This window comes from Lampetra fluviatilis, chromosome 70 (assembly GCF_964198595.1).
Source record: "Lampetra fluviatilis chromosome 70, kcLamFluv1.1, whole genome shotgun sequence".
Classification (NCBI taxonomy): Eukaryota; Metazoa; Chordata; class Hyperoartia; order Petromyzontiformes; family Petromyzontidae; genus Lampetra; species Lampetra fluviatilis.
The window spans coordinates 2,365,018-2,382,298 of NC_136344.1; the positions used below are offsets into that span (position 1 = coordinate 2,365,018).

A 17,281-nucleotide genomic window follows, 5' to 3' on the forward strand; every position below is an offset into this window, starting at 1 on the left:
GAGGCTCAAAACGCCGCGCACGGAACAAAGAGTGGAACGCACCGCACGCATCACGTGGATGAGACCGGAGTGATTCCGTTTGCAAAGCGAGGGGCACCATCGCAAAACCGACAGGAGACGGGACAGCCACGGGCAGAGGAAATAACGTAGTTGGTGAAGCTTTTCTAAACATTCCACTCGAATTTTTTTTTACTTCACCAGTTAAACCTATACTGTTGTTTTTGGTAAAGTCACGTATGTGGAAATAAAATATTAACAAATAAAATAAAATCAGATTAAAATAAATAACGACGTTGCGAACGCAACACAGGCGCTCATCATCAGGTGTAATTGGGGTAAAGCACATAGCAAGGGCACACACAAACCTCACCGAGCTATGTCGCTCTTTTTCAGAAGTGACCTGGCCACAAAGGAGAGCTCGTCGGAGTGCCTTATCATCGTGGACACTTACAGCAACAAATAGACTCATTGTCCTCATCAACCACACTCGGTCCACAGCTGAACGAATGCCTCCCCAAAGCCACGACCACCTCCCGCCATCTTGCGATGTAACAATTCACCCAGGTACCGAGCACGACCTGATTTCGTCCGTAATAAAGGTTGTTTGTTTATATAGTGTAAATATAGATGTGTCGGTAAACCCACCACCACCCAACAGCCAATTAGTAAGGTTTGTCAAGTAAACAAAATGTGCCAATTAGTTACTGGTTCAGCACACCGGTGTGTTGGAGGGTAAACCCACAACATGCAAAATGGGAGCACGACAATGGGGGCAGGACAACGTGTCACACCGATGTCGTCGCTCCGTCTGCTCAGCGGAGGCATTCCAAAACGCGTTCCACTCCCTTGGATTGCCACTCGCTCATTATTCTTGACCGTTGGCCAGCATCCCGTCGAGTCGTGCCACATCCTGCCCAAGCCCACCTTGGACTTTCTTCAGTTAGAAGTGATCGCGTTCACCTCTCCGTCCCCAGGATATAAAGATTCTGACTGCTGCTCGTCTTGAACTTTTGTCCGCCCTCGAGGACTTCCTTCCCAACCTCACTTCACTCTCCCCCTAATCCTGCTACCCCGTGCCTGCTGCCCTTCAAACACAGATCCTGAAGCAGTAGATTCGTGCTGGATACAGTCACACTTGCAAATGTGATTTGTAACGTTGACCATTACCTGCTCGTCGATTGTTCAATGTCAATGTGCCATTGTATTGAGGGCTACTGCTGTGTGGCGCTGTCTTGGTGTGGTCTGTAACTGCGTTGTGCTTTCTGCTGCCTAATGTTGACAAGTCAGACTTCGATAACTCATTAATAAATACATTAATTATATTGTACCACTTGCTTACCCTGTTTCTCTATGTCGCACTCCTGTCGTGTTTGTGTTTTGTTTGTTGTTGTAACTTGCCGACACGCCCCCACTGGGCATCAAGGAAAAAGAGCTTCATAGCTTATCAGATTCCTTCCCCAGTTATAAATAAATATTCTGACTCTTGTGGAATTGACTCGACTCCCGGTCCCATCCTGTGCCACAAACACAAAGCTTCAGAGCGCTCAATACGGCGTTTGAGGTTTGTGCTTCCATCCCATAGTAGGGAAATGCAGCCGTTACCATCATTCACGCCACGTCCGTGCTCAATTATCGTTTCTAACTGAGGTTTAACTTGGACTCTAAGCAAATTAACATAATTCAAACGTTACTTATCCGTTTGTACGAATCACGTTTACGAAAATGTAAAACGACCATAAGAGACTCTTCCACAATACAGGTCGTTGTCAGGGGTTAGATCACATAAATATGCGATCTAACCTCGTAGATATTTATATAAATATATATTTACGCGATATAACCCAAAAAACTATTATGTATGATATTGGTCGCGAAAGCCTACATGTTAAACTGATACTCTTCAATCTTGATTCCTTTTATCCGTGCAGATAATGGCACTTTATTGCATATTTACATTTTCGTTCTTTGGAATTGTTGCATTTTTGCGTTTTTATTCCGAGGTTAATTGTGTATTATCCGAATTTGTGATCCAAGCACATACCTGCATTGCGTCGCGTTGTGCACCTTGCGCCTGCAGCCCCGCCGAGCTCGGTGCTTCCTCCACCTCCTCTCCTGGGCTGGCCGACACCATTCCACTCCTCGTCGGCTCCTCTCCCTTCCTCGCCCGCTGCCACCAGGCGTCCTCCTCCGCTCGCCTCAAGGTCGACGCTCGCGCCTCGTCCCTCTCCTCTGCGGGTCTCCCTCCTCCAGGCAGTCCCACCTCACCATCCTCCGCCTCTGCAGCAGCCAAACTGGCCCGCTCACCTTGGCTCACCACCCCAGAGCGCTTGGTCGCCATGCCCCCGAGGGCCTGCGAGGCTGCCACTGGCCAGGAAGCCAGGAAGCCAGGGAGCCGAGACTTGGCACGACACCAGCAGAGATACAGAGGCACCGCACCAACCCCCCCCCCTACTCATCGGGCAATTCGCCAGAATGGTGAGGCTCTCCTCTGTCTCCCGTTCTTATATAGAGCAGCAGCAGGGTGACGTCATCATTAACTCATTAACTCATCACGTGCAGAGATTTGAGGGGGGGGGGTTATTGTAATTATATACTAGATTAGTAATCAGGCAGTTGTTACGATGCGAGTTGTAGATTATTAATCACTTGGAATGTGTTTTATTGTGATTATGATTAACGAGACGGAACAAACGGTAAATACAAATTAGACGTTAAAACAACAACAACTGTTAATCATGTTTTTAATCGAATCACCACCGCCAGCCGTGACGGTTTATCACATCGACAGTCGATTGTGAAGCATTGCGTCATTTAATTTTTTACGTTTAACAGGTCCAGCACTTCATCTGTAGTGCGCTTGCCATTATGTGTTTTGCAAATCTGGCTTTGCTTATTTTTATCCTCCCTATGTTGATGTTGGCTGCAGTCAGCAGCAGCAGATGACGATTGTAAGCCACCTCAGCCACTTCCATTCCGCCTGCCTTCCTGCCTCTGGATCTGCTGTCGACACCAAGAAGGGTGAAGCGGGTCCACAGTTTTCTTGGTTAAACAAATTCTGATTGATAGTTTAAAAATATCTAGAATATTGACCAGGTAAGTGTGTGTGTCTGAGAGTGTGAGTGTGTCTGAGAATGTGAGAGTGAGTGTGAGTGTGTGGGAGTGTGAGAGTGAGTGTGCGTGTGTAAGTCTGAGAGAGTGTGTGTGAGTGAGAGTGTGAGTGTGTGAGTCTGAGAGTGTGAAAGTGAGTGTGTGTGAGTCTGATAGTGTGAGGGTGAGTGTGTGTGAGTGAGAGCGAGTGCAGGATTTCAGTCCTTCACGGCGTAGTGTGTTACCAACTGTTTTCTTAGTGACTATGGTCCCAGCTGCCTTGAGATCATTGACAAGATCCTCCCGTGTAGTTCTGGGCTGATTCCTCACCGTTCTCATGATCATTGCAACTCCACGAGGTGAGATCTTGCATGGAGCCCCAGGCCGAGGGAGATTGACAGTTCTTTTGTGTTTCTTCCATTTGCGAATATTCGCACCAACTTTTGTCACCTTCTCACCAAGCTGCTTGGCGATGGTCTTGTAGCCCATTCCAGCCTTGTGTAGGTTTACAATCTTGTCCCTGACATCCTTGCAGAGCTCATTGGTCTTGGCCATGATGGAGAGTTTGGAATCTGATTTATTGATTTCTTCTGTGAACAGGTGCCTTTTATACAGGTGTAATGCGGGCGTAAGCGACCTTCCGGATGTGACGTCACGGGGAGGCGGAGCCATGTGACGTGGGTGAAAGGTTCGGGTCCTTAAGCGGGTAAACCGGAAGGAGAAGTCAGTCGGGTTGTGAATGGAAAAGAGTGAGGCCACGCGGGCGAACGAGAGGAGGGGGGCACCGTCGGCCAGCGGGAGCCAACCCCGGAGAACAGTAGGGAGCTAAGGGGTGGTGTGAGGCTGCGGAGAGTACAGCCAGGAAGGCTGTGTGTTAGAGGCAGCGGTGTGGCTGCAGAGAGTACAGCCAGGAAGGCTGTGTGTTAGAGGCAGCGGTGAGGCTGCGGAGAGTACAGCCAGGAAGGCTGTGTGTTAGAGGCAGCGGTGAGGCTGCAGAGAGTCGCAGGAGCGACGAAGAGAGAGAGACAGCACGAGGCTGTCAGAGCTGCGGAGTAACCAAGAGCGAGAGGAGCTGCAGCGATTACAGCCAGGGGGGCTGAGAGAGAGTAACAGCAGCGGAACTGCTGTGGGGGCTACAAGAGCGACAGAGGCCAACAGAGGGGCTGCTGGTGGAGACTGGAAAGACATCGGAGTCAGCACTGTGGGGACTGAGCAAAGAGGAGACAGCCGTTTGGGAAATACAGTACGAACCAAATATAGGACACTGAGCCAGAGATCGTGGTCAAGTCTTTTATTACACAGGTAACAAGTTGAGATTAGGAGCACTCCCTACATCTACAGAACGTGAATAACCAGTGGCATCTACATCTGCAGAATGAGAAGAACCAGTGGCATCTACATCTACAGAACGAGAAGAACCAGTGGCATCTACATCTGTAGAACATGAAGAACCAGTGGCATCTACATCTGCAGAATGAGAAGAACCAGTGGCATCTACATCTACAGAATGAGAAGAACCAGTGGCATCTACATCTACAGAACGTGAAGAACCAGTGGCATCTACATCTACAGAATGAGAAGAACCAGTGGTATCTACATCTGCAGAATGAGAAGAACCAGTGGTATCTACATCTGCAGAATGAGAAGAACCAGTGGCATCTACATCTACAGAACGAGAAGAACCAGTGGCATCTACATCTGCAGAATGAGAAGAACCAGTGGCATCTACATCTACAGAACGAGAAGAACCAGTGGCATCTACATCTGTAGAACATGAAGAACCAGTGGCATCTACATCTGCAGAATGAGAAGAACCAGTGGCATCTACATCTACAGAACGTGAAGAACCAGTGGCACCTACATCTGTAGAACATGAAGAACCAGTGGCATCTACATCTGCATAATGAGAAGAACCAGTGGTATCTACATCTACAGAACGAGAAGAACCAGTGGCATCTACATCTACAGAACGAGAAGAACCAGTGGCATCTACATCTACAGAACGAGAAGAACCAGTGGCATCTACATCTGTAGAACATGAAGAACCAGTGGCATCTACATCTGCAGAATGAGAAGAACCAGTGGCATCTACATCTACAGAACGTGAAGAACCAGTGGCATCTACATCTGTAGAACATGAAGAACCAGTGGCATCTACATCTGCAGAATGAGAAGAACCAGTGGTATCTACATCTACAGAACGAGAAGAACCAGTGGCATCTACATCTACAGAACGTGAAGAACCAGTGGCATCTACATCTGTAGAACATGAAGAACCAGTGGCATCTACATCTGCAGAATGAGAAGAACCAGTGGTATCTACATCTACAGAACGTGAAGAACCCGTGGCATCTACATCTACAGAATGTGAAGAACCAGTGGCATCTACATCTGTAGAACATGAAGAACCAGTGGCATCTACATCTGCAGAATGAGAAGAACCAGTGGTATCTACATCTACAGAACGTGAAGAACCAGTGGCATCTACATCTGCAGAATGAGAAGAACCAGTGGTATCTACATCTACAGAACGTGAAGAACCAGTGGCATCTACATCTGCAGAATGCGAAGAACCAGTGGTATCTACATCTACAGAACGTGAAGAACCAGTGGCATCTACAGAACGAGAAGAACCAGTGGCATCTACATCTGCAGAATGAGAAGAACCAGTGGCATCTACATCTACAGAACGTGAATAACCAGTGGCATCTACATCTGCAGAATGAGAAGAACCAGTGGTATCTACATCTACAGAACGAGAAGAACCAGTGGTATCTGCACCTGCAGAATGAGAAGAACCAGTGGTATCTACATCTACAGAACGAGAAGAACCAGTGGTATCTACATCTACAGAACGTGAAGAACCAGTGGCATCTACATCTACAGAACGAGAAGAAACAGTGGCATCTACATCTGCAGAATGAGAAGAACCAGTGGTATCTACATCTACAGAACGTGAAGAACCAGTGGCATCTACATCTGCAGAATGAGAAGAACCAGTGGTATCTACATCTACAGAACGTGAAGAACCAGTGGCATCTACATCTGCAGAATGAGAAGAACCAGTGGCATCTACATCTACAGAACGTGAATAACCAGTGGCATCTACATCTGCAGAATGAGAAGAACCAGTGGTATCTACATCTACAGAACGAGAAGAACCAGTGGTATCTGCACCTGCAGAATGAGAAGAACCAGTGGTATCTACATCTACAGAACGAGAAGAACCAGTGGCATCTACATCTACAGAACGTGAAGAACCAGTGGCATCTACATCTACAGAACGTGAAGAACCAGTGGCATCTACATCTGCAGAATGAGAAGAACCAGTGGCATCTACATCTGCAGAACGTGAAGAACCAGTGGTATCTAGATATACAGAACATGAAGAACCAGTGGTATCTACATCTACAGAACGTGAAGGACCAGTGGCATCTACATCTACAGAACGTGAAGAACCAGTGGCATCTACATCTGCAGAACGAGAAGAACCAGTGGTATCTACACCTGCAGAACGTGAAGAACCAGTGGTATCTACATCGGCAGAACGTGAAGAATCAGTGGCATCTACACCTGCAGAACGTGAAGAACCAGTGGTATCTACATCGGCAGAACGTGAAGAATCAGTGGCATCTACATCTGCAGAACGTGAAGAATCAGTGGCATCTACACCTGCAGAATGAGAAGAACCAGTGGTATCTACATCTACAGAACGAAAAAAACCAGTGGCATCTAGATCTGCAGAACGTGAAGAACCAGTGGCATCTACATCTACAGAACGTGAAGAACCAGTGGCATCTAGATCTGCAGAACGTGAAGAACCAGTGGCATCTACATCTGCAGAACGTGAAGAACCAGTGGCATCTTCATCTGCAGAACATGAAGAACCAGTGGCATCTACATCTACAGAACGAGAAGAACCAGTGGTATCTACATCTACAGAACGAGAAGAACCAGTGGCATCTACATCTACAGAACGTGAAGAACCAGTGGCATCTACATCTGCAGAACGTCAAAACCCAGTGGCATCTACATCTGTAGAACATGAAGAACCAGTTGTATCTACAGGAGAATCCCTGCCTATTCCTCTTATGGCATTATTACGTCTATTGACATTGAATGAGTCACTGTAGCGCGTGTCGCTAGGAGATTGGTAGACAATGTCATTAGGGGTACAATTCCGTTCTGTCAATTGCACCTGTGGGCAAGGCATTCTGGAATATCCAGAAGGGGTGCGGGGCCGAGGGCGGAGTCTAAGCCGTTTATAATCGAGACGTGTGCAGCGGCCTTTTGATGTTCTGATGCAGATGATGGTTACACCACTCGTGTCTACAAGGAGGAATGTTTGGGTCTCGATCGAGCAGGTACTTATTCTGGACGTCCTCGTTGTTCCAGCCTGTTTTCGGTTTTTTTTTTATTACGCGCCTTCTATTAGCCCACTCTGTCTGTTGTTGTATCCTCAAATCTTGTAACTCAATTTTAACCCATTATTATTTGTTTCGCTATTTCATGATGATGATTGCTTGTGTTGCAATCGAAACGTCGTATTCTATTATTTAATTTAATTTATTATTTTATCTTTAGACGTGACTTAACCGAAAGAAACAAATAATAATTCCTGCAGTCACGAAAGTTCTAAAATTAAGATTGAACCACTTCTACGGGGAAGTTTTAAGCTTATCTTTTTTCTCTCTCTCTGGCGACTTGTTTTCTCTGCCTGTGTCCTCTCTTTAGATTGTTCACACTTAAATTCTAACTTAGCAATCTTTGAAATACGTAATCAACCAGGCTATGCGTTAATTGTGTGTTGACCGACCCTCTGTGTTGTATTACATTACATTTCGATATTTTACTAGGTTATTTAATTTTAGTGTGTCCTTCTCCTGATGTTCAGGCTTGCTTGCCGTGCCATCGCATTCGCAGCACCACGTCTGTTGACCACTCATTGATATGCTAATTTTTTCTCTAACCCTCCTCCCTCTCTCTGCCTCCGCCCCCCCCCCCCTCTGTCTATTTAAGGCCACCACACAGAGACGATCACCCCTCTCTGTTACCTGTGTTGCTCTCGCTATGTATCTTGGTGATATCTGTCTGCTAATATGTCTGTCTATAGTTTTCTGGTTAGATTTTATGTCGCTATTTCATTATACCTGATGATGATTGCTTGTGTTGCAATCGAAACGTCGTATTCTATTATTTAATTTAATTTATTATTTTATCTTTAGACGTGACTTAACCGAAAGAAACAAATAATAATCCCTGCAGTCACGAAAGTTCTAAAATTAATTTTAACCCACTTCCCAAAGTGGTATCGACTGCAAACTTGGTAATAATAAAATAATATAAATATAAAACAATAAAAATTCTCACGACGTTTCGACTGCAACACAAGAAATCATCATCAGGTGTGAAATCCACAAAGAAAATTTGAAAATTTATATTTTATATTTTAGCGTGCCGACCAGTGGCTCGGTTGTCCAGAGGCTCTCGTTTTAGGCATGCACTGTATGTACCAAGGGGCCCAGGTGTTACGCTCGATGTGTGCACCGAGGGGCCTGGGGGCCCTAGTGGTCAGCTCATGATTTAAGCGTGGAGGGGCCCTGGGACACTCACACTGTAGGTGTCGAGGGGCCCAGGGACCCTAGTTGTCAGGTTACGTTTTAAACACCAAATGGTCTAAGGGGCCCTCACATTGTAAGCACTGAGGGGTCTGGGGGGCCCTAGTGGTTAGCTCACGCTATAGCCACCCAGGGGCCAGTGGTCGGCTTGCGCTGTGCGCACTGAGGGCCCTGGCGTTCAACTTCCTTCGGAAGACTTGGGCGACACACCTAGCGGCCTGAGGCTTGGAGGCCCCCCCCTGGCAGCCCCGGGGCACTGGCCCCACTGGCCCGGTCCATAATCTAGCCTTTGGCCAGCGGATTAATTGCCACCTGTTTCCATCTGTGCAGGGATAGAGTGTTGCCACCACGCACATGGCGTGGGTTTTTCTCGGGTGCTCCGGTTTTCTCCCACTTGTATTAACACTCGTCATCATTAATTGGCCGAAACAGAAATCTTACAATAAAAACTCAATGCAGGACGCTGCTGTAAACCAGTCCGAGGACTGAAGTGAGTGTACTGGCAGTCTATAATGTGGACTGTAGCCTGGTTATTAAGCTGGGTGAGTGTACTGGCAGTCTATAATGTAGACTGTAGCCTGGTTATTAAGCTGGGTGAGTGTACTGGCAGTCTATAACGTAGTAACGTAGACTGTAGCCTGGTTATTAAGCTGGGTGAGTGTACTGGCAGTCTATAATGTAGACTGTAGCCTGGTTATTAAGCTTTACTTTCATTAATTTTAATTTCATTTTTTACCTACGTGGTGACTTTACCGACAAAACCTAAGAGTACGTGAGTTGGTGTGTTGACCGACTCTCTGTGTTGCATTACATTAAGTGTCTCTCTCTCTCTCTGTGCAGTCTCCAAACCTCCAAGTCTCTCATTGACACAAGGCCGTCATTATAACATGTTATAATAAGTATAATATTATGTTATAATATATAATAATTATAATGTTATAATAAGTATAATATGTCATAATTATAATGTTATAATATGTTATAATACGTATAATAATCAAATATGCCCCCCAATATGTTTCTGTAAAATTATTTGTAAATAATAATTGTGATGCTCTGTTAATAAAGACAACAATTTGCTAAACCTTGGCCACGAAATCTGGACTTGTCTTCATATAACAATGCATAGATTCCTGTTTATAGGATTGCGTTGTACTTTATGAATCCCTAATCTCTGCCATTACATACTATGAAACAAGAAAGGTAAAAAAGAAAAAACAGAGCAATGTATTACAATACCCTATTAGACATTATTGTATCAAATAAAACAAAGTCCATGCCATGTGCTAGTGAACTTTTAAAAATATTTTAGGGAGGAAATGGCAGGAAAATAGTTTTCAAATTTAGATATTTTTCTGGGGGGGGGACCCCAGACCCGTGGAAGATTTGGTCCCCCCCAATGTTGACTCCATGGCTACGGCCTTGCATTGACGTGCTAGTTTCTCTACCCCCTTCTCTACCCCCCCCCTCTCTCTATTTAAGGCCTCAACACAGAGGCGTTGTTTCTCTGTGTGCCTATGTGTGTCTCTCTCTGTGTCATCTCTCTCTGTGTGTCTATATCTGTGTCTCTCTCTGTGTGTCTTTGTGTCATCTCTCTCTCTCTGCTTATGTGTCTGTCTATGTGTCTCCGTGTCTCTCTCTCAAATTGAGCAATCTTTGGAAGAACGTTATCAACCAGGTAGGGTGTTGACTGTTATGTTAGCTGACTCTAAGTTTAATAGGTTTTTTTTCCATTTTTTTTACCAGGCCACACCCGCTTGAGCTGATATACCGCTCTTGTTTTCAGAAGCGACTTGCCCACAACAACAATAACAACAAGGTGAGGCTCGTCAACAGCGTGGCGGTGTTCACTCTAGACGCGTGGCGGTGTTCACTCTAGACGCGTGGCGGTGTTCACTCTAGACACGTGGCGGAGTTCACTCTAGACACGTGGCGGAGTTCACTCTGGACGTGTGGCGGTGTTCACTCTAGACGCGTGGCGGTGTTCACTCTAGACGCGTGGCGGAGTTCACTCTAGACACGTGGCGGTGTTCACTCTAGACGCGTGGCGGAGTTCACTCTAGACACGTGATGGTGTTCACTCTAGACGCGTGGCGGAGTTCACTCTAGACACGTAGCGGAGTTCACTCTAGACACGTGGTGGAGTTCACTCTAGACACGTGGTGGAGTTCACTCTGGACGTGTGGCGGTGTTCACTCTAGACGCGTGGCGGTGTTCACTCTAGACGCGTGGCGGTGTTCACTCTAGACGCGTGGCGGAGTTCACTCTAGACACGTGGCGGAGTTCACTCTGGACGCGTGGCGGTGTTCACTCTAGACGCGTGGCGGTGTTCACTCTAGACGCGTGGCGGTGTTCACTCTAGACACGTGGCGGAGTTCACTCTAGACGTGTGGCGGTGTTCACTCTAGACGCGTGGCGGTGTTCGCTCTAGACGTGTGGCGGTGTTCGCTCTAGACGCGTGGCGGTGTTCACTCTAGACGCGTGGCGGTGTTCACTCTAGATGCGTGGCGGTGTTCACTCTAGACGCGTGGCGGAGTTCACTCTAGACGCGTGGCGATGTTCACTCTAGACGCGTGGCGGAGTTCACTCTAGACGCGTGGCGATGTTCACTCTAGACGCGTGGCGGTGTTCACTCAAGACACGTGGCGGTGTTCACTCAAGACACGTGGCGGAGTTCACTCTGGACGTGTGGCGGTGTTCACTCTAGACGCGTGGCGGTGTTCACTCAAGACACGTGGCGATGTTCACTCAAATACACCAGAGAACACACAAGCATCAGAAGATCCACTAGCAGTGGAGTGTGAAATCAGCTTGTGAAAGTCAGTGCCGCAATGAGCCCATCCCTCATCAAACAAGAACCGGATGACAATCCCAGCTTGGACACTTTTAAAGGTAACAAGGTGAAATATGAAGAGGTGAAGGTGAAATGTGAAGAGGTGATGGTGAAGAGCGAAGAAGTGAAGGTAAAATGTGAAAATGAAGATTAAATTCCAAAATCGGACTTTCACATTGATGGAGGCAACGTGAAGCAGGAGAAGAATCCTGACTGTGAGGCAGAGCGAGGCAACTCCCAGCAGTTTGTGGAAGTGGAGGTGTGGGTGGACTTCCTCCGAGACAATACAAAGTCAATTGGAGACACGGTAGATGTGTAAGCCTGAGACGATGTCGCTCCAGTAGATGCACCTTTGTCACAGGCTTTTAATGACAAGAATGTGAAGTTGAACACTCAATTCCTAGGTTCAACCTGCAGGGTAAGAGCGGCCAGTCTTTGTGAACCTGTGTGTTGGGTAGATCTCTAACCAGGAGCGAATGCCAATAAGCTCCCAAGCATTCACTGTTATCAATTGCATTTATATTGTCCTTGCTTAATTGCCTCGGCAATTCGGAGTTTTGCATCGTATCTCGTCTCAAACACTCGAAGAGCATCCCCAAGTAGCAGCTGCCCCTGTGTGGCACAAGGTGGTGGCCCTTTACCGGCCTGCATGTGGACAAGAGCCTGTCAGTAGGGGGCGATGGTTGATGTGGCATCTCAGTTGTGGAGTTTGTAGGTAATGTTTAGAATTTGCTAAATTTTTACCCAGATGCCAGCATGCAATGGTCGACTCGTTTTGAATGGTGCATTAGTATGTTGTACATGCATAGACGGTGCGTATTTTTTTAATTAGCTTCTAGTTAATAGGATGTAACCTGATGCAGTATATTTCAGTGCAGTAATTCAATTTTGATCATATGCCTGTCAATAAGTTACAATGAATACTTGTCTGATTGTGTGCGTACATGCAACCTTTTGTCTATGAGGGTCAAACATTGAATAAGTGATGTTAGGACACAGTGTGTGTTTTGCAAGTAACCTGTACAGATAACTCAGGTGAGACTCATTGTTCTTGTGATACAGGTCAAAGGGTATTTTTGTGTTTTCAGGAAGCATCTTTCTCTGGAGCAACTCATTGTCTTTGAAATAGGGAGCACACTCGGATCATTCATCAATTACAAGGCATACCACCCAAAAGTTACACGTAGAGGAGATACATTCTCAACAACACGAATTATAATTTTGTATTACGTGTTGACGTAGATTTTGTCGAATTGGGACGAGAAATGGCCCTTGCCGATTAACGTCTGGATGTTGACAACCATGGGGTGAAGCAAGCCTGACTGCCTGCGGTGCCCCTCACAACCATTTACGGCCTTGGGCCAGGAAAGTCACGAAAAAATTGCACACGAACGACGCATCCACGCCAACTCCCAATGCTCCGTTTTGAAGTTTTAAAATGAAACAACTTTGAATTGTATTATGTTTTGAATTGTGTTTCTTCAATACAATTTTACATCTGGAAGACTTAATTGAAAACGACATTTCGTGTGAATTTTCTCTCGTCGTTAAGTAGGTGGCCTTGCCGGGGATTCGGTTCGATGCGGACTTTCACCTGGTTGGGATCGCGGGATTGAGATGAGGCGACAGAGCTGGCCGTGCGAGAAGACCGCCGTCTGCAGATCGATTCCAACGTGATCGAACGTCTGTCCCTGTGCCTCCGTCGTTCATGCAGGGGGCGCGTAGGGTTATAGCGCCCCCTGCATGAAAACGACGGAAAGTGCAGCATTCATCACAGATTAATTCTAGATTTGAAGCTTTCGTGACTGCAAGGATTCATATTCTTAGTTCTTTCTGTAAAGTCACGTAGGTAAAAAATGAAATCAAAATGAATAATTTTAAGAAAGAACTAAGAATACAGATAGATCAAGTTGTGCGCTTATATAAAAGAGCATCGCCAGTGGGTTTTCAAAGTACCTTCGTCTTACAGAAATCAATTTCGAGTGAGCCCACCGCATTACAACAATGCTCAGCTGTAGCTCACGTGACTTCTGCCGCGACAATGTCTGGATGTTTTCGCCTGAGGACGACCGCTCGTGTTGCGATCCAAACGTCGTGATTTATTTATTATTATTTTACTTGTTCTACCTACGTGACTTTACCGAAAGAACCAAAGAGTACGAAAGACGTCTTGTCTGCTGATCTTGTTCATATCCGTGTACATCGATATCCCACATTGATTACACTACACACCACACACAATGAAATAAATAGAAACGAGAACGACTTCCGGGGATGGGCAAAGATCGAGGAATCTCTTTCAATGGAGCGAGTTCAGTGAGTTCGATTCAACATCTCTCTGTCCGTCTGTGTCTCTGTTCGCCTCTGTGTCTCTCTCTCTCTGCCTGTCTCTGTCTATGTCGTCTCTGTGTCTCTGTGTTCCTCTTGTCTGTGTCTGTCCGCCTGTCTTGTCTGTGTGTGTCTGTCTATCAGCGTCTGTCCAACCGCAGTCAACGACTGTCAGTACCAGCAGTCGCCCGTTCAACTCCCAAGGCTACACGCCACACAAACTTGCTCCCAACACACAAAGACAACGATCCCCCGTACAGACTGCAGGGGCAAGTGCTGTTAGCGAGCACCTATTAAGGGTGGGACGGCACACGAGGGGGTGGGTGGCCAGCACCACGCCCGGCCGCCTTTGTCTCCCCAGTGGCGATGTTGACACACCGCACCGGGTACTCGTTTGAGGCTGAGTCGACGTAGGGGAGGCTCAGGACCGGTTCAGAAAGTCGTCACTGGCGGTGTTGGCCACGAGCGGGAATGGAACTCGGCTGGTCGGTGCGGAGCGCAGCGCTCACCACGACACTGCCGCTCCACTGTTGTCAACAAACTTGAACTCTGACCCCGCTCTCTGACGTCGCCGCTCAGCGTGACCTCATCGACGTCAAACGTCAGGGGGAGGTGTGCTTCGCTAGTGACGTCATGTCACCAAGGTATTCGCCCACCTCCTGACGTCACTTCCGCTCGGCCGCAACCGATATCTTCCATTCTAGATTTGAAGCTTTCGTGACTGCAAGGAATCATCTTCTTAGGTTTTTTCCGGTAAAGTCACGTAGAAAGTAAAATAAAATAAAAACAAAAATCACGACGTTTCGGAGGCAACACAAGTCTCCGTCATCAGGTGGGACCGTCACAGCCAGATTAGCTGTATCAAGTGAGGCAATGATTCAAGATGTAATCCCTTAAAAGCGAGTTGAGGGGGGAGGGAGAGGGAGGGGGGAGCTCATCAGACTATGGTAGCCAATGAAAGGAACGTATCGGGAGGGAGGGGGGGCGAGGCCAAAAGGGTGGGCGATGGACGTGGAAGCGCTTGTGCCCAAGCGGCCAATTACTGCACACGCCAACACAATGGAGCGATTGTGCGCAAGCGGCCAGCCACTGCACCCGCCAACACAATGGGCAGAGAGGAGGAGGGGGAGGTCTAATACACATGATAGACAAAAGAACGAAAATGATGATGGGTACAAACTTAGGGGGAGCTCATCAGACTATGGTAGCCAATGAATGGAACGTATCGGGAGGGAGGGGGGGGGGGGCGGGGGGGGGGGGGGGCGAGGCCAAAGGGTGGGCGACGGACGTGGAAGCGCTTGTGCGCAAGCGGCCAATTACTGCACACGCCAACACAATGGAGAGAGAGGGGGAGGGGGGGTCTGATACACATGATAGACAAAAGAACGAAAATGCCTATGTTTATACCAATGCTGGCTGAACAATGAAGAGAGTACTGTTAAAATAACTGGGGATGTTAACACTCGGTAAAGTACAGTAAAATAGTGCCTGTCAGATAAGATGGTCCAAAAAGACTTAATCACAAATTTTTTGGACCATCTTATCTGACAGGCACTATTTTACTGTACTTTACCAAGTGTTAACATCCCCAGTTATTTTAACAGTACTCTCTTCATTGTTCAGCCAGCATTGGTATAAACATGGGCATTTTCGTTCTTTTGTCTATCATGTGTATCAGACCCCCCACTCCCCCTCTCTCTCCATTGTGTTGGCGTGTGCAGTAATTGGCCGCTTGCGCACAAGCGCTTCCACGTCCGTCGCCCACCCTTTGGCCTCGCCCCCCCCCCCCGCCCCCCCCCCTCCCTCCCGATACGTTCCATTCATTGGCTACCATAGTCTGATGAGCTCCCCCTAAGTTTGTACCCATCATCATTTTCGTTCTTTTGTCTATCATGTGTATTAGACCTCCCCCTCCTCCTCTCTGCCCATTGTGTTGGCGGGTGCAGTGGCTGGCCGCTTGCGCACAATCGCTCCATTGTGTTGGCGTGTGCAGTAATTGGCCGCTTGGGCACAAGCGCTTCCACGTCCATCGCCCACCCTTTTGGCCTCGCCCCCCCTCCCTCCCGATACGTTCCTTTCATTGGCTACCATAGTCTGATGAGCTCCCCCCTCCCTCTCCCTCCCCCCTCAACTCGCTTTTAAGGGATTACATCTTGAATCATTGCCTCACTTGATACAGCTAATCTGGCTGTGACGGTCCCACCTGATGACGGAGACTTGTGTTGCCTCCGAAACGTCGTGATTTTTGTTTTTATTTTATTTTACTTTCTACGTGACTTTACCGAAAAAACCTAAGAAGACGATATCTTCCAATGCCAATCCTTATTTGGGCAAAGCCACGCCCAGTGACTGGCACCTCATTAACATAATTTATTCGTGAAAGCCGTCGCGAGTTCATTGCGACGGGTTCAGCACGCGCACCCCACCCCTCCACGTATTGGCGGGGCTCATTAACATAATTTTTTAAGTTAAGAGACGCTCATTGCGGGAGGGGCGTGTCTTGTACCCTGGAAGTGACGTCACGGCCTGCTGCTGCGTGACTGTTGCATCTCCGTGCTCACACTGAAATTCGAGGTGAGAAATTTTCATCGCGGTTGTGGTGGTTGTAGTGGTGGTTGTGGTGGTTGTTGTGGTTGTGGTGGAGGATGTGGTGGTTGTGGTGGTTGTTGTGGTGGTGGATGTGGTGGTGGATGTGGTGGTGGATGTGGTGGTTGTTGTTGTATACCGAGGTAGAGCCTCGCGCTCTCTCTCGTAGGGATGTCAATTGAGTAGCAGCGAGCATGGAAGCGATGTCCACGTTGGAACTTTACAACGCGGGGCCTTGCCTCCTGCCCTCGCCTGATGGCGTTCGCTTCAATTCTCTCGCTTAGTTTAGCAATCTGTGGAAGAACGCAATCAGCCAGGCGATGCGTCAATTGTGTTGACCGACTCTCTGTGTTGCATTGCATTACATTTCAAATGTTACGAAGTTTGTTTGATTAAGTGCAGTCAACAAACCTCCAAATCTCTCATTGACACAAAGCCGTAATTATAATATGTTATAACGAGTATAATGTTATAATAAGAATAATGTGTAATAAGTGTAATGTGTGTAGTAATAAGTGTAATGCGGTGTAGTAATAAGTGTAAGGTTCATCTTCTTGGTTCTTTCGGTAAAGTCACATAGAAGGGAAGTAATAAAATAATAAAAATAAAACAATAAAATAATTCCCACGACGTTTTGGCCACAACGCAAGCAGCCGTCCTCAGGTGAAACCAGGTCTGTCGAGGCGACAGAGTCTGAATGAAACAGCACACGTGCTTGGAGCATATATATAAGCTGGGTTGGAAGGGGGGGGGGGAAGGGCGCCTTGACAAAAGAATTTGCATATCAAGAGGAATTTAGCATATTTATGGGAAATGCAGGTATGTGATT

General features: G+C 47.2%; 1 long non-coding RNA gene across 1 annotated transcript; it reads left to right on the plus strand.

Moving 5' to 3' along the window:
• The first annotated feature begins 7,084 nt into the window (after nt 1-7,084).
• LOC144952787 (uncharacterized) lies at nt 7,085-12,972 on the plus strand. Its single transcript, XR_013640690.1, has 3 exons — nt 7,085-7,451; nt 10,452-10,524; nt 11,321-12,972. It is a non-coding gene; the product is annotated as an uncharacterized LOC144952787 (long non-coding RNA).
• The last annotated feature ends 4,309 nt before the right edge of the window (nt 12,973-17,281 follow it).